The following is an 18,878-nucleotide window of genomic DNA, read 5'->3' on the forward strand; positions in this document are numbered from 1 at the left end:
ACTGAAGCACCACACCCCTGCTTAAAGGTTCAGATGTGACTTTATTCCAAAAAAAGTAATGGGTACAATCCAAAGAGTAGCTGATTTTATTTACAAACCAGCTGCTGACATGACCTCTACTTGTAATCACCCTGGAAGAAATATCACTAAAGGTCCAGGTCTCTTCTAGCCTGATCATTCACAGATTTCACATGTAGTCAGCAATGATGTCAGAAGTAACATCTTGCTTATTACTCTACATGTGATCACTGATTGGCCAATCACATGATCGGGACCTTGCACAGGGGTCCCGTACGACGATCGGTGTTCAACTGTGTCCGGAGGACACAGCGGGCACCGGATCGTGGTGCTGCGTGCTCTGAGGGAGCGCGCACAAGCAGGGGGCGGGAAGGCCATATATAAACGGCCACCCGACCCTGTACTGCCACCGTCCAGCCGTTTATATACAACGGCCAGATGGGAGGTGGTTAAAAATCATATAAGCTCTCCCCTGCTATGTCATTTTAAGGAGGGTGTTGTAAAGTCATGTTTAAGATAATCAACCCAGTCTGTACAATGCTGGCAGATCTCATTATCAGTTGTAAACTAGGATTGAACACATAGAGGTTGATTAACTAAAACTGGAGGGTGCAAAATCTGGTGCAGCTATGCAGAGAACCCAAACAGCTTCCAGTTTCAAGCTGAAGTTAGAAGCTGATTGGCTACCATGCACAGCTGCACCAGATTTTTCACTCTCCAGTTTTAGTAAATCAACCCCTGTATGTTCTAACATAGGTTTAAAGATATCAGGGCTTGGGTTCTGCATTGTACATTAACATACTTTAAAAAAATACCTACTTCTGTATCATATCTTCAAAGAGTCCTATGTATAAATCTACTCTAAAAAACTTAAGTGCTGTTCACTCAAGGGACATAATTTTTTGTCAAAAGACAAAATAGCTGTGTTTGTATTGACTGTAGGCTATACAAATAACAAATGTGCTCTTTGAACCCTCAGGTCAGACTATTTCATAAACAAGCAAAGGGAATGTTCAAAGCTGCAAATTGAGAAATCGTCCAATATTCCCCGAGTATTGTATTTTTCTTGGAAATGTTGAAGTGTTAAACCCAAAACACAAAACCAAAAATGTAATATATTGCAGCCTACCAATCATTAGATTGATCCGGGTGCAAGCGCTGATCTGTGTATTCTGGCAGGGAGAAGGGGGAGTCCCCCTGTCAGAATGCAAGTTGTTTGTGGGTGGGGGTTAAGGCGCCCTAGTGGGGACACAGTAAAATGCACCTGCTAATGCCTAAACCATAGCCAGGAGCTGCTGTCATGTGAAAGTCAACATGATGGTGGTACTCCAGACGTAGAAGAGAGCAACTTGCCAGTAACACTTTGTAATCCATGGACCAGGGGCGGACTGACAACTCATGGGGCCCCCGGGCAATAGGGGATCATGGGGCCCCTGTGTCCTTGCCCAAACTCAAAACAGCCTATGAAAAAGGTACCAGGGGCATCTCATGGGGCCCCCTACTGACCCCGGGCCCTCGGGCAGTGCCCCAGTTTCCAAATGGTCAGTCCACCCCTGCCATGGACATACTTCTTACACTGTTGGTACTAAGCACTCTGGACACTACACTGTTATAGAACATTTCCAAGCTGGTACTGTGGAGATGTACCAGTCTCCACCAACACAGTAGTCCCATCACTTCATTCCCAGTGGCTCTGTACCAGGGGTGGACTGACCATTTGGGCACGCGGGCACTGCCCGAGGTCCTGGGGTCAGTAGGCGGCCCCATGAGATGCCCCTGGTACCTTTCATAGGCTTTTTTGTGTGTGGTTTGAGTGTGGGCAAAGACACAGGGGCCCCATGATCTCCTATTGCCCGGGGGCCCCATGAGTAATAATAATAAATACCACAGTGCGTCTGCAGTGTAATTTGTCCCATTCTATGTTGTGAAATACCTGGTTGATCCTACCTGTTCTCATGTCCCTCTAAGAGTACTGACCACAGTTATCATGGCTGCTGATTTATGATAAAGTGGTCAGTTTATGTGCCTCTGTGTGTTCAGACTCCCTGCCTGTCATTTCCATAGTCTGTGTGTGAGAGCTGATCTCCAAACCTGCCCCACCCGTCCCCTCCTTCCGCTGTTCAGTGCGGCTGTAATGTAACATTTACAAATAACTGAAAAGGCTCACACTCATACGCTGCTACACCCTAAATAAAAATAAACAAAGGAAATAGATTAATGGATGATTCCTTGAGCACGCAAACTATTGTATGGGGAATCCTGGAGGACATTGCAGGCTGAGTCCAGGGTGGTTTTTGGGAGGAAGTATGCAACATTGTAATAGAGAAAGGGGTTCATATCTACACCCACCAGCCACTTTATTAGGTCCACCTTGCTAGTACCGGGTTGGACCCCCTTTTGCCTTCAGAACTGCCTTAATTTTTCATAGCATAGATAGTGTTGGAAAAATTCCTCAGAGATTTTGGTCCATATTGACATGAGTTACTGTTGCCTTTCTATCATCTCCCCCTGGGGAGGGGCTTCATGACGTCACGATGCTGCATACACGCTGATCCATTGACTGCCATAACAGATGAGTGAAGGATTTCTTGTGTATTCCTGTATCACAGTATTATTTGTTATTCAAAAAGTGCTACGCATCTGGTGCAATATAGCACCTTTAAAGTGTGAGTGGCCACTTATAAGTCTTTAATAAAGTTTATTGTTTTTAAGAATAAAGCACTATTGTGTTTCCTATTTTTTTTCAACCTATTAACTGAGAGGAGGAGGACAGATCAAGGAAGTGTTCATCTCTGGAGGAAGAGTTTAACCTGGGATTTAACAGCCGGTTCATGTCCAATTTAAGAGACGCATGTGTTTTTTGACCGAACTTAACGTGAGGTCAAACATTCCAGGTGAGAGCACATCTGGTGATCCATGGTGGAGGATTTAAATATATGAAGATAATTTAAATATATGAAGATAATTGCTTTGGGAGTTATTCAAGTAGAAGATATCACTGTTTAGAGACTTTATGTTGCTAATAACGCATGTTCACTCAGATGTACTGATGTTCACTGAAGAATTTAATTTGTTTTTGTGATATGTGGGTTTAAATTTGTATTTTTGAGAGGGAGCGCTGCACTGTATTTTGATGTTTTATACCTGAGTACTGGTGCTGACCATGCCCATCCCTTTATGACTCCAGTGTCCCCATCTTCTGATGGTTCCTTCCAGCAGGATAATGCACCGTGCCACAAAGCTCAGCTCATCTCAAAACGGTTTCTTGAACATGACAATGAGGCCACTGTACTCCAACGACCTCCACAGTCACCAGATCTCCATCCAATAGAGCACCTTTGGGATGTGGTGGAACGGGAGATTCACATCATTGATGTGCAGCTGGCAAATCTGCAGCAACTGCATGATGCTATCATGTCAATATGGACCAAAATCTCTGAGGAATGTTTCCAACACCTTGTTGAATCTATGTCAGGAAGAATGAAGGACTTCTGAAGGCAAAAGGGGGCCCAACCTGGTACTAGCCTAGCAAGGTGGACCTAATAAAGTGGCCAGTGAATGTATGTCAGCCTGCAAAATCCTCTTAAAGATGCAGTATGTGCAGCAAATAAAGTTCCCCTTTGTATCTTAAAATTTTCTTTTATAGATATATTTTATATCCTTTAGATTGTAAGTAGAGATGAGCGAAGTATTCAAAAATTCGATTCGGCTGATTCGGCGAATTCGCGGAATAAATTCGATTCGAGTCGAATATATTCGCTGCGAATTTAACTTATAAAAAGGGTGTTTCTAGGCTTCAGAGAGCCTTTATATTAGTGCAGAACACTGTACCTTTAATTTAAATGCCCTTGGAGTCTACTGGGGAAGAGAAATAATACTGTCAGTCAGTATGACATGCAGATGAGTGCCGTCGATCTTAGAATCACCGCACACTTCACTCATTTGGGCAGTCACGGGGCCAAAACCAGAGTGTGGAGCCACAGTGTGGCGGTGGAGGCAGCAGCAATGGGAGGCCATACAGCACCCTATGACAAAATGGAACCCACCAGCAGTGTGAGGAGACCTGAAAGTGGCACATGGCAGAGTGTGGCGATGGAGACAGCAGCAATGGGAGGCCGTACAGGGACCCATGAGACACTCTGGACCTGGCAGCAGCATGAGGAGGCGGTACAGGGGCCCATGACAGATTACGGGCCTGGCAGCAGCATGAGGAGTCGGTACGGGGGCCCATGGCAGATTACGGGCCTGGCAGCAGCAATGGGAGGCCCGTAATCTGCCAGCACCCTATGACAAAATGGAACCCACCAGCAGTGTGAAGAGACCTGAAAGTGGCACATGGCAGAGTGTGGCGATGGAGACAGCAGCAATGGGAGGCCGTACAGGGACCCATGAGACACTCTGGACCTGGCAGCAGCATGAGGAGGCGGTACGGGGGCCCATGGCAGATTACGGGCCTGGCAGCAGCAATGGGAGGCCCGTAATCTGCCAGCACCCTATGACAAAATGGAACCCACCAGCAGTGTGAAGAGACCTGAAAGTGGCACATGGCAGAGTGTGGCGATGGAGACAGCAGCAATGGGAGGCCGTACAGGGACCCATGAGACACTCTGGACCTGGCAGCAGCATGAGGAGGCGGTACGGGGGCCCATGGCAGATTACGGGCCTGGCAGCAGCAATGGGAGGCCCGTAATCTGCCAGCACCCTATGACAAAATGGAACCCACCAGCAGTGTGAAGAGACCTGAAAGTGGCACATGGCAGAGTGTGGCGATGGAGACAGCAGCAATGGGAGGCCGTACAGGGACCCATGAGACACTCTGGACCTGGCAGCAGCATGAGGAGGCGGTACGGGGGCCCATGGCAGATTACGGGCCTGGCAGCAGCAATGGGAGGCCCGTAATCTGCCAGCACCCTATGACAAAATGGAACCCACCAGCAGTGTGAAGAGACCTGAAAGTGGCACATGGCAGAGTGTGGCGATGGAGACAGCAGCAATGGGAGGCCGTACAGGGACCCATGAGACACTCTGGACCTGGCAGCAGCATGAGGAGGCGGTACGGGGGCCCATGGCAGATTACGGGCCTGGCAGCAGCAATGGGAGGCCCGTAATCTGCCAGCACCCTATGACAAAATGGAACCCACCAGCAGTGTGAGGAGACCTGAAAGTGGCACATGGCAGAGTGTGGCGATGGAGACAGCAGCAATGGGAGGCCGTACAGGGACCCATGAGACACTCTGGACCTGGCAGCAGCATGAGGAGGCGGTACAGGGGCCCATGACAGATTACGGGCCTGGCAGCAGCATGAGGAGTCGGTACGGGGGCCCATGGCAGATTACGGGCCTGGCAGCAGCAATGGGAGGCCCGTAATCTGCCAGCACCCTATGACAAAATGGAACCCACCAGCAGTGTGAGGAGACCTGAAAGTGGCACATGGCAGAGTGTGGCGATGGAGACAGCAGCAATGGGAGGCCGTACAGGGACCCATGAGACACTCTGGACCTGGCAGCAGCATGAGGAGGCGGTACGGGGGCCCATGGCAGATTACGGGCCTGGCAGCAGCAATGGGAGGCCCGTAATCTGCCAGCACCCTATGACAAAATGGAACCCACCAGCAGTGTGAGGAGACCTGAAAGTGGCACATGGCAGAGTGTGGCGATGGAGACAGCAGCAATGGGAGGCCGTACAGGGACCCATGAGACACTCTGGACCTGGCAGCAGCATGAGGAGGCGGTACGGGGGCCCATGGCAGATTACGGGCCTGGCAGCAGCAATGGGAGGCCCGTAATCTGCCAGCACCCTATGACAAAATGGAACCCACCAGCAGTGTGAGGAGACCTGAAAGTGGCACATGGCAGAGTGTGGCGATGGAGACAGCAGCAATGGGAGGCCGTACAGGGACCCATGAGACACTCTGGACCTGGCAGCAGCATGAGGAGGCGGTACAGGGGCCCATGACAGATTACGGGCCTGGCAGCAGCATGAGGAGTCGGTACGGGGGCCCATGGCAGATTACGGGCCTGGCAGCAGCAATGGGAGGCCCGTAATCTGCCAGCACCCTATGACAAAATGGAACCCACCAGCAGTGTGAGGAGACCTGAAAGTGGCACATGGCAGAGTGTGGCGATGGAGACAGCAGCAATGGGAGGCTGTACAGGGACCCATGAGACACTCTGGACCTGGCAGCAGCAAGAGGAGGCGGTACAGGGGCCCATGGCAGAGTGGCGAAGCGTAAGCAGCTTAAATTAAAGGCCATACAGAGGCCTATGTTAAAAATAATAAGATGTTTGGGGCATGATTCATGGCGGATTTAGTCAGTTGTGTCAGGAACTGGTGGTTTGAAATCCAGACTAATCCACGCCTGATTCATTTTCACAAACGTGAGTCTCTCCACACTTTGGGTGGACAGTCGTGTCCTCCGCGGAGTTACAATACCTCCTGCCGCACTAAACACGCGCTCCGATGCCACGCTACTGTCCGGGCATGACAGCCTTTCAAGGGCAAATTCAGCTAGTTGGGGCCAAAGGTCAAGTTTCGTTGCCCAGTAGTCAAGGGGATTGTCTACCTCGGTTGGCAGGGTGCTGTCCAAGTAGGCCCAAGCCTGTTGTTTGAGGTCCTGCTCCAGGTCCACCTGATGCTGCTGCTGCTGCGGCTGGTTAGTAGTTTCCTCACTGCGCTGGTGAAGAAAGCTACTCATCATCGACTGCAGACTGAGGCAGCCGCTGCTGGTGGAGCTGCCACTGCTCCTACCACCCCACCCCTCCCCTGCTGCCATGGCAGCAGAACGCGAGCGCACAGGGCCCACAGTGTCTGAGGATGGACGTTGGCGCAGAAAGGCAGAGACCAACTGACTACATAGGTGGTTTTTATAGTACGTTATTTTGGCCTCCCTCTCAGCAGGTGTGAAAAAGGCCACCATTTTTGAACGGTAGCGAGGGTCCAACAAGGTGGAGAGCCAAAAGTCATCCCTCTGTCTGATGGTTATTATTCGGCTGTCGCTACGCAAGCAACCGAGCATGCTATGAGCCATTTGTGCCAAGGAATGCGAGGGACTCCCTGCCTCCATCTCCACAGCATACTGCCACGGTGCGTCTGGGTCCTCTGTCTCCTCCTCCTCCTCTACCAGATGCTCCTGCTCCTCCACTCCTGTCCGCTGAGTGGAAAAACCACCCATTTCACTCAATAATTCCTGAGCACCAATGTCCTCCTCTACCTCCTCCTCTTCTTCCTGTCCTGCCCCCACAGGGGTCATGTGGCATTGAGATCTGTGCGCCACGTCTACCGCACCCTGACCAGCCATTGTTAACAGCATTTGTTCCAGGACGTGCAACAGAGGAATGACGTCGTTCATCCCATAGTCCTGCCGACTCACGAATAGCGTGGCCTCCTCAAAGGGCCTGAGCAAGCGGCAGGTGTCACGCATGAGCTGCCAATGGCTGACATCTAAGTTACACAGGGGAGTACCTTTATCCGCTTGTAACATCAGGAAATCGGTGATGGCCTTTCGCTGTTCGTAAAGGCGGTCTAACATATGTAGGGTTGAATTCCACCTTGTTGCAACGTCGCAGATCAGGCGATGCTGTGGAATTCCGTTCTGCCGCTGCAGCTCAAGGAGGGTGTGCTTTGCGGTGTAGGAATGGCTGAAATGCATGCAAAGTTTACGTGACATTTTAAGGATGTCTTGCAGTGGGATGGTGGATTTTAGGAACCGCTTGACAACCAGATTGAACACGTGAGCCATGCATGGCACATGGCACAACCTTCCTTGACGCAGAGCAGACACCATGTTCTTTCCGTTGTCGGTCAACATGGTTCCGATTTTCAGTTTGCGCGGAGACAGCCATCTGTCGATTTCTCTGTTCATTACACTCAGAAGTTCCTCCCCTGTGTGACTACGTTCGCCAAGGCATACCAGGTGCAGCACAGCGTGACACCGTTGCGCCCTGCACATGTGATATGCCGGTCGGGTAATGGGACTTGGCACGGGGGTGGCGGCTGAGGACACGGCGGAAGAAGAGGTGGTAGAGGCGGACATCTTTGCTGGACCAAGGACGTGCAAACGTGGAGGCAAAAGCGGCGTGACCTGTCCAAGTTGCTGGTGCGGCTGTGCCGGCACCACGTTCACCCAGTGGGCCGTAAATGACATGTACTGTCCCTGACCGTAGTTACAGCTCCACACGTCGGCGCTGCCGTGCACTTTGGCAGAGACCGACATGCTCAAAGACTGGCCCACCATCTCTTCTACATGTGAATGCAGGGCTGGCACTGCCTTTTTGGCGAAGAAATGACGGCTTGGCACTCTCCACCGCGGAGCGGCACAAGCCATCATTTCTCGGAAAGGTGCTCAGTCCACCACTTGGAAAGGGAGGGACTGCAGCACCAGCAACTTGGACAGGAGGACGTTCAGCTTTTGCACCGTCGGGTGCGTGCTCGCAAACTGTTGTCTCTTGGAAACGGATTCCAAGAAAGACTGCTGACAGAATCCGTGAAGAGGAGTAGCAGGAGAAGGAGCATCTGAACGAGCGGAAGATGCCAACGAGCGACAACTCCCCTCAGCAGAGGTGTTGGAGCCTTGACTGGCTGATAGAGGGCGATTGACGTCGGGTGACGGAGCAAGTAACGGAGCGGGTGATGGAGCGGGGGCTGAGGCAGGCAGAACCGCCGTATCTTTATCACGGTTTTCCCAGGCCACCGAATGGCGACGCTGCATATGCTGACGCAACGCTGTAGTCCGAACATGGGCCCCCTGGCCACGCTTGACTTTCTGGCCACATAGTCGGCATACCGCTACGTTTACTTCCTCGGGCGGCTTGACGAAAAATTGCCACACCGCCGAGTAAGAAACTTTGCCCCCGCTACTCCTCACTGGCTGACTGCTACTTCCTCCGTGCACACCGGCACCACTACTGGCCGTGGTGGTAGGCTGCAGTGGAGCTGGTGCTCTACTCCGTGGCCGTTTGCCTCCACTGACACTGCTGCGACCCTGCTGCCTCCTGGGCAACCCACCGACTGTTTTGCTCGCTGCCAAGCTGCCACCCTCTTCTCCTGATGATGCGGAAGCAATAGCCTGATGACGACGAGGCTGCCAAGTGCGATCAGCCTCATCTTCATCAATTAGGGTCTCCGCCTCACTACTAGCCCCCTCGGCTGCGTGTGGGTCAGGAGACAGACCTGTCTCTAGACCGGCTACCGAGCCACTCTCCTCGCCAGTACTTCTTCGCCTGGCTGCTGAAGAGGCGGATGTCTCCCCCCGTTCCTGACCGCCCTCTGTTAGCTCTTCCTCACTGTACAGTGGGGCTGAGCCCACAGCATGCGATACTTCGCTTGGTGAGGGAACACCAAAGGACAGGGGCAGGTAGAGGACACGTGATTTCAGTGGGCTTGCTCCCGGGCCATGCCAACTAACGGTTGTGTCTGACGTACCCACTGACCGTTGGCTGTAGGTGTCAGAGGTGACCTGGGAAGAGGAAGACGACCGAGCCAACCAATCGATGACGGCAGGGTTGTCGGTGGAGACAAGATCGCTGGATGACACCGGGAGCACTGGCCTCTGGCTGCGACTAGTGCTGCCTCGACCCCTTCCTCTGCTGCCACGTCTGCTCGCTCCTGAAACATTGCCTCCTCTGTCACTCCTCTGCGTGTTGTCTGACATACTCTTTAATTCAACGATTCTGTGTCCCTGAGTAACAATTCTGTGTCCCTGAGTAACAATTCTGTGTCCCTCAGTAACGATTCTGTGTCCCTCAGTAACGATTCTGTGTCCCTGAGTAACAATTCTGTGTCCCTCAGTAACAATTCTGTGTCCCTCAGTAACGATTCTGTGTCCCTCAGTAACAATTCTGTGTCCCTGAGTAACAATTCTGTGTCTGTCCCTGAGTAACAATTCTGTGTCTGTCCCTGAGTAACAATTCTGTGTCCCTGAGTAACAATTCTGTGTCCCTCAGTAACAATTCTGTGTCCCTCAGTAACAATTCTGTGTCTGTCCCTGAGTAACAATTCTGTGTCCCTGAGTAACAATTCTGTGTCCCTCAGTAACAATTCTGTGTCTGTCCCTGAGTAACAATTCTGTGTCCCTGATTAACAATTCTGTGTCCCTGAGTAACAATTCTGTGTCCCTGAGTAACAATTCTGTGTCCCTCAGTAACAATTCTGTGTCCCTCAGTAACAATTCTGTGTCTGTCCCTGAGTAACAATTCTGTGTCCCTCAGTAACAATTCTGTGTCCCTCAGTAACAATTCTGTGTCTGTCCCTGAGTAACAATTCTGTGTCCCTGAGTAACAATTCTGTGTCCCTCAGTAACAATTCTGTGTCCCTCAGTAACAATTCTGTGTCTGTCCCTGAGTAACAATTCTGTGTCCCTCAGTAACAATTCTGTGTCCCTCAGTAACAATTCTGTGTCTGTCCCTGAGTAACAATTCTGTGTCCCTGAGTAACAATTCTGTGTCCCTGAGTAACAATTCTGTGTCCCTCAGTAACAATTCTGTGTCCCTCAGTAACAATTCTGTGTCCCTCAGTAACAATTCTGTGTCTGTCCCTGAGTAACAATTCTGTGTCCCTGAGTAACAATTCTGTGTCCCTGAGTGACAATTCTGTGTCCCTTAGTAACAATTCTGTGTCCCTCAGTAACAATTCTGTGTCTGTCCCTGAGTAACAATTCTGTGTCCCTGAGTAACAATTCTGTGTCCCTGAGTAACAATTCTGTGTCCCTCAGTAACAATTCTGTGTCCCTCAGTAACAATTCTGTCTGTCCCTCAGTAACAATTCTGTCTGTCCCTCAGTAACAATTCTGTGTCCCTGAGTAACAATTCTGTGTCCCTGAGTAACAATTCTGTTTCCCTGAGTAACAATTCTGTGTCCCTCAGTAACAATTCTGTGTCCCTCAGTAACAATTCTGTGTCCCTCAGTAACAATTCTGTGTCTCTCCCTGAGTAACAATTCTGTGTCCCTGAGTAACAAATCTGTGTCCCTGAGTAACAATTCTGTGTCCCTCAGTAACAATTCTGTGTCCCTCAGTAACAATTCTGTGTCTGTCCCTGAGTAACAATTCTGTGTCCCTGAGTAACAATTCTGTGTCCCTGAGTAACAATTCTGTGTCCCTCAGTAACAATTCTGTGTCTGTCCCTGAGTAACAATTCTGTGTCCCTGATTAACAATTCTGTGTCCCTGAGTAACAATTCTGTGTCCCTGAGTAACAATTCTGTGTCCCTCAGTAACAATTCTGTGTCCCTCAGTAACAATTCTGTGTCTGTCCCTGAGTAACAATTCTGTGTCCCTCAGTAACAATTCTGTGTCCCTCAGTAACAATTCTGTGTCTGTCCCTGAGTAACAATTCTGTGTCCCTGAGTAACAATTCTGTGTCCCTCAGTAACAATTCTGTGTCCCTCAGTAACAATTCTGTGTCTATCCCTGAGTAACAATTCTGTGTCCCTCAGTAACAATTCTGTGTCCCTCAGTAACAATTCTGTGTCTGTCCCTGAGTAACAATTCTGTGTCCCTGAGTAACAATTCTGTGTCCCTCAGTAACAATTCTGTGTCCCTCAGTAACAATTCTGTGTCCCTCAGTAACAATTCTGTGTCTGTCCCTGAGTAACAATTCTGTGTCCCTGAGTAACAATTCTGTGTCCCTCAGTAACAATTCTGTGTCCCTCAGTAACAATTCTGTGTCTATCCCTGAGTAACAATTCTGTGTCCCTCAGTAACAATTCTGTGTCCCTCAGTAACAATTCTGTGTCTGTCCCTGAGTAACAATTCTGTGTCCCTCAGTAACAATTCTGTGTCCCTCAGTAACAATTCTGTCTGTCCCTCAGTAACAATTCTGTGTCCCTGAGTAACAATTCTGTGTCCCTGAGTAACAATTCTGTTTCCCTGAGTAACAATTCTGTGTCCCTCAGTAACAATTCTGTGTCCCTCAGTAACAATTCTGTGTCCCTCAGTAACAATTCTGTGTCTGTCCCTGAGTAACAATTCTGTGTCCCTCAGTAACAATTCTGTGTCCCTCAGTAACAATTCTGTGTCTGTCCCTGAGTAACAGTTCTGTGTCCCTGAGTAACAATTCTGTGTCCCTGAGTAACAATTCTGTGTCCCTGAGTAACAATTCTGTGTCCCTCAGTAACAATTCTGTGTCCCTCAGTAACAATTCTGTATCCCTCAGTAACAATTCTGTGTCTGTCCCTGAGTAACAATTCTGTGTCCCTGAGTAACAATTCTGTGTCCTTGAGTAACAATTCTGTGTCTGTCCCTGAGTAACAATTCTGTGTCCCTGAGTAACAATTCTGTGTCCCTGAGTAACAATTCTGTGTCCCTGAGTAACAATTCTGTGTCCCTGAGTAACAATTCTGTGTCTGTCCCTGAGTAACAATTCTGTGTCCCTCAGTAACAATTCTGTGTCCCTGAGTAACAATTCTGTGTCCCTGAGTAACAATTCTGTGTCTGTCCCTGAGTAACAATTCTGTGTCTGTCCCTGAGTAACAATTCTGTGTCCCTGAGTAACGATTCTGTGTCCCTAAGTAACGATTCTGTGTCCCTAAGTAACGATTCTGTGGCTTTAAAGTCTCTCTGGCCCTAACTCTGTCCCTAATACAGACAGGTCTGTCTCTCTTGAATGACCGCAGGCTAATGGAGAATTGTAAGATGGCCGCAATTTATAGCTCCACCATTACACAGTGCTGGCTGGCTGGCTGCTGATTGGCTAATGCGATCACATGTCATGAATGAATGCATTATGGGTCAGCGTGCCTTGTCTGCGTGCCTTCCCAGAGATCCCCGCTCCGTCGCCACACATGTCGCCGCCATTTTTGGGAAAGTTCGATTTGTGCATCCGAAGTTGGCTAATTTTCGGATTCGGCGCGAATCGAATATTTCCCAATATTCGAAACGAATTCCACTTCGCCATGTTCGATTCGCTCATCTCTAATTGTAAGCTCCACGAGCAGGGCCCTCATATTCCTTCTATACTGAAATGTATTGTAATTGTACTGTCTCCCTTATATTGTAAAGCGCCGCGCAAACTGTTGGCGCTATATAAATCCTGTATCATAACATATATATATATATAAAATTGTTTGGTCAAATTCAGAGTTCATAAATGTAGATACTCATAGAAAGTGAAGAAATGGGCCATATGGCGTAATTCCATTTATTATTAACCTCCCTGGCGGTATTCCCGAGTGTAGCTCGGGGCAAAATTTCAGTACCAAAAGCGGTAACCCCGAGCTACACTCGGGCTTACCATGCATTTTTTTAAAAAATGATTATTATATAGTAAAACATTGCTGTTTCAATGCATTTCACATATATTTTGTCCCGAGTGCTTTGTCCTGTGCCCTGCCTACATTTTTACTGTTTTTTCTGCCTGGAAACTGAGAAAAGTCCATGGCGTCCAAAAAGCGTCCCTTTAGGTCAAAAGCAGTTTTAGACCAGCTAGAGAACAGCGATAGTAAATCAGAACCACTTGCAGAATTGAGTGATAATGATTCGTGGGGGAAATTCCTCATCAGACACTGAAAACGATTTTGCGACTTTGCTCAGTGATGTGCGAACTTGGCGCTCTATTTCAAATTTCAGTGTTTTTGGTTTGATTATATTATTGAATTAAATTTATTATTGCATTATTATTATTTATGATTATTAATTAAATTCTAATTTATGATTTCGTGTTTCAAGTTTTATCATATCCGGAATGTTTACTAGACTCTTGTTCGGACAGATTTCAGTGAGTTATTCCTAAAAATTACAGCCTACAATAAAAAACTACATATTTCCATGAAAAAAAATGGTACCGCTTTCAGCACAAAAAATCGGAAATAATCAGACCGCCAGGGAGGTTAATATTATCAAGCAAAATAAATGCATTGCACTCACATATTAAAAATCAATGACAAGCATGTAAGTTATCAAACAAGAAACAGCGCACTGGCGTGCGCTCCACAGACTGGAAGCGACGTCACCATGGCTCTCATCAACTGATGCGTTTCGCCCCTCCTACTGGGCATCCTCGGAGGCTTCGCTGAAAACCCTTTCAGTGAGTGGCAAGTATCAATTAAGCAAGCCATATAAACCTCCCTGGTCCATGGAAAAGCTGTCTTCCACAAAACTGGTCCCTGGTGCCAAAAAGGTTGGTTGACTGCTTCTTTGGGGAATCCTCCTAGAGTTCACTCTTTGTTCATATCTCTGCTGCCTCTAATTTGGTGGGGGCGGATCACGGAGAGCAGACATTGATTTTAGTGTGTGGCTTACTAAATCTACATAGTAGTTTTTTTAGTTATGGCAAATTGGTAAAGTCTTGAATTATTGGGTGAAACATACAAGTTAGAATTAAAAAGTTTGTATATTTTAGATGCTTTCTTTCCCCTCTAAAGAAGAGTGCTTCAAAAAGTGATGGGTTCTCCACAAGAATAACTCATATATTATAAATAACTTATAACTCAATAGCTCAACACATATGCCTTGCAAGACCTGTTAGCATTATGACATTCGATGGAATAGAGAGTGCGTAACTTCATCCTCTTGCAAAAGGAATGTGTAAATATTGTCCGTCTTGATTTTGTGTGTGAAGAAAATCTTTTATGAACAATAAAAATTGAAGGTTTTTTGTACATAATATACAATCTGTTTCAGAAATGAAGGTATACAGTATATTGGTGCCTAAAAACGTATTCACTCCCTTGTCATATCACGCCTCGACTACTGTAACTCCCTCCTCATTGACCTACCTCATCGCAGGCTATCCCCCCTCCAGTCTATCATGAACGCTGCTGCCAGACTCATCCACCTCTTGAACCGTTCCGTATCCACCTCCCATCTCTGCCAATCTCTCCACTGGCTCCCAGTTGCCCAACAGATAAAATTCAAAACACTAACAATGACATATAAAGCCATCCACAACACTGCCCCAACTTACATAACCGATCTTTTCTCTAAATATCACCCAAAACGTATACTCCGCTCCTCGCAAGACCTCCTGCTCTCTAGCTCCCTTATCTCCTCCTACCATGCTCGTCTCCAAGACTTCTCCAGGGCGTCACCCATCCTCTGGAACTCCCTACCCCAATCTATCAGACTCTCACCTACTCTACTTGCCTTTAGGCGATCACTGAAAACCTATCTCTTCAGGGAAGCCTATCCCGCCCTCTGCTAATTCTGGAATCCTCTACTCTTCCAACCACTCCATCCCTCACAGTTACTACCTACTGTACCATTCACCCCTCCCTCCTAGATTGTAAGCTCCAAGGAGCAGGGCCCTCAAATCCCTCTTGTATTGAACTGTATTGTTACTGTATTGTCTCCCACTATAATGTAAAGCGCTGAGCCAGGGGTGGACTGACAACTCATGGGGTCCCCAGGCAATAGGGGATCATGGGGCCCCTGTGTCCTTGCCCAAACTCAAAAAAGCCTATGTTAAAGCTACTAGGGACATCTCATGGGGCCCCCTACTGACCCCGGGCCCTCGGGCAGTGCCCGAGTTTCCAAATGGTCAGTCCGCCCCTGCGCTGAGCAAACCGTTGGCACTATATAAATCCTGTATAATAATAATAATAATAATAATAAAAAGTATGGTAGGTGAATTGGATCCTGTCTAAATTGGCCCTAGTATGTATGAATGTGAGCTAGGGACCTTAGATTGTACACCCCTTGAGGGTTAGGGACTGATGTGAATGTACAATATATATGTAAAGTGCTGCATAAATTGATGGCGCTATATAAGTACCTGAAATAAATAAATAAATAAAAAGTCCTACCACAAAGATGTAGTTCTCAAATATTGTTAATATTTGGGATGTTGGCACACGTTCCTCCAGGTTCTTTAACATTTTGATTGCCTTTTTGGGTTGGTAAACCCGCATTCGTCCCTTTATTGGAGGTGTGTTTTTAAATGATTTGTGATTTTTGCATTTAGATGAATTATAGGAAAAGTTTGGATTAGATCTAATTTTATTGTTTAAAAGATTGGGGATGATTCTAGATAAAAAAAAAAATCTTTCCTCTTTGGCATATTGTCTTTCAACAATTGCAGCATATGGAATAAACCATTTGGATACAAACAAGGTGTGGAAAAAAGAATGTGTCATATTTGGTATGGAGGGTATTACTGACTCAAATTCTGTTTCCTCTACCATTTTCTCACAGGTTTCACAAGGCTTTCAAGGGAAATATATCAAATGAAACAAAGACAAATATGAAGGTGATAGGCATGTCACTGATTAAACAAGAAAAAAAACTATTTTGGATCAACAATACTCATTTTTAACTGATACAATGCTCGTGGTGTCAGGTAATAATGGTGATGGAACACTTAATATAGTAGAGTATCTGAAATTATTCACAGTAATTAGTTCAAACGACACGTAATGGAAGAGCAACGTCTAAGAGATAGGACATTCCATCTATAATGGTTTTGGGTCATCAGATAGAACCTAATCACAAGGGAGGAAAAGGAATGGATGTTTATGTGCAGAGAGGGAGTCAATTTAAAGGAAACTTCTATCCCCCCTTTTAAGGCTGGTATACGCTCACTGGCCAATTTATTAGGTACTCCTGTTCAGTTGCTTGGTAACACAAATTGCTAATCAGCCAATCGCATGGCAGCAACCAGCGGCAGACTGACAACTCATGGGGCCCCTGGGCAATAGGGGATCATGGGGCCCCTTTGTCCTTGCCCAAACTCAAAAAAGCCTATGAAAAAGGTACCAGGGACATCTCATGGGGCCCCCTACTGACCCCGGGCCCTCGGGCAGTGCCCAAGTTTCCAAATGGTCAGTCCGCCCCTGGCAGCAACTCAATGCATTTAGGCATCTAGACGTGGTGAAGACGACTTACTGAAGTGCAAACAGTTCGGTTGTCCAGTTCTGGGAGGGAGTCGTATGATGTCCTCCCAGAATGTGCCCTACCGCGCCCCCCCAGGGGCATGCACCCGGCGATCTCAGTGATCTCTGTGTCCTACGGACACATCTGACTACATGATGTGGTAAAAGGCCAATAACAGTGGCCTTTTACCACGCGACCTGCTGTGCTCAATGACACAGAAGATCACCAGGTAAATACAGTTGCCGGTTATCGGATGCACTTTCCTCATGCTGTCATAGTTTGAGGAAAGTAGTGCCGATCACTGGCAATTGTCAGCGAACAGATCGGAACTGATCATCAAGGCACTGATGACCAGTGCCCAGCAGTGCTGCCAAGCAGTGCTGCCCACATTTGCCCATCAGTACCACCCACCTGTGCCCATCAGTGCCCTGAAGTGCCACCCACCTGTGCCCATCAGTGCCCTGCAGTGCCACCCACCTGTGCCCATCGGTGAACGAACAACGTTTTCGATTTTTAAACGAAAAAGCATTCGGAATTCGACCCTTGTATGGCCTGCATAAAGGTCCAGTTCCCTTCTAGTCTCTTCACATTGTTTTCAATCTGAAGTCCTAATGAAGGGGGTATTATTGAACCCCTGAAATGCAGTTGATACTCTTTGGATTGTCCCTTTGGATTGTTCAATGGAATTAAGTTTTATCTGGACACTTTAGCAGTATTAAATTTACATTTTTGTTACATTATGTACACTATAAGCCAAGGAGACAGATGTAGAAACAGCCTACCCAAGAACCAGATCACATCAACATCAATACTTTAAAGTACAACTCCAGGAGACTTTAAAATTACCACTTGCAATTCCCATTTTGTATAGGGCAGAAGAAAAACTTACATTTCGTCTATCGGCATTGACACCCCTTGAAGACTTCAACAGACAAAATGAGCGTAGGGATGGGGCTTGTGGATGTGCCCTCTTCATGCTTGTCCAGGTCTGGGCTCGCAGCCAGAGTGTAGCGTCTGGAGCCGACTGTCAGGAATATTTAATGTGTGATTTACCAGTGTCTGTTGGGACACTTTAGAATGTGTTTGGTGAAACCTTGTTTTTATCAATAAATTGGCGGTTTTACACTATGTAAGCTCTTCCTTTCTTCCTGTATGGTATATATGCTGGATGCTGGTTCCATGGTTATTGAATGATGCGGCCGTGCAGGGAGGAGAAGAACGGGATGATCCATTGAGCAATTTTAATGAATTCATGTGCTTTTTGCTGGTTTTGTATAAGATACGAACAAATTTGTTTGGTGAGTTTTTTGGAGAATATGGTGGTGGTGATCATCTTTACTGTAGTTGGGTACTGAAGTAAGAAGTGTATAGGGGCTTTCTTCCACTTATACTTTTGTGGGTTATATATTGTACATTTCACTTTATGGAGGATTATCTTCACTCTGGACACTTCATCGTTTAAGAGACTTTTTTTTGCAGTTTTGTAATTTATGAACTTGAGTAGTATGTCACTTTGTTTTTTGTTATCACTAAGCACTTTGTTTTATTGAACTTTAATCAAATATGTATTTTATTTTTTTTTATTTATGTAGCACTACCCCCTTAGGAGTTGCTGGGTTATTTTAGGGCTCCCGGTCGTTCTGGATCCCTCTCCGAAAGCCCAACCCCAGCTGACTTCAATATGGAGTTGGCCCGCCCTTTGCAGCTATAAAAGTTTCAACTCTTCTGGGAAGGCTGTCCACAAGGTTTAGGAGGGTGTCTATGGGAATGTTTGACCATTTTTCCAGAAGCACATTTGTGAGGTCAGGCACTGATGTAGGATGGGAAGGTCTGTCTCGCAGTCTCTGCTCTAATTCAACCCAAAGATATTGAGGTCAGGACTCTGTCCAGGCCAGTCAAGTTCCTCCACCCCAGACTCACTCATCCATGTCTTTATGGACCTTGCTTTGTGCACTGGTGTGCAGTCATGTTGGAACAGGAAGGGACCATCCCAAAACTCTTCCCACAATGTTAAGAGCATTAAATTGTCCAAAATGTCTTGGTATGCTGACACCTTAAGT

This window comes from Staurois parvus, unplaced genomic scaffold (assembly GCF_062004578.1).
Source record: "Staurois parvus isolate SC_StPar_1 unplaced genomic scaffold, SC_StPar_1.0 ptg000827l, whole genome shotgun sequence".
NCBI lineage: Eukaryota > Metazoa > Chordata > Amphibia > Anura > Ranidae > Staurois > Staurois parvus.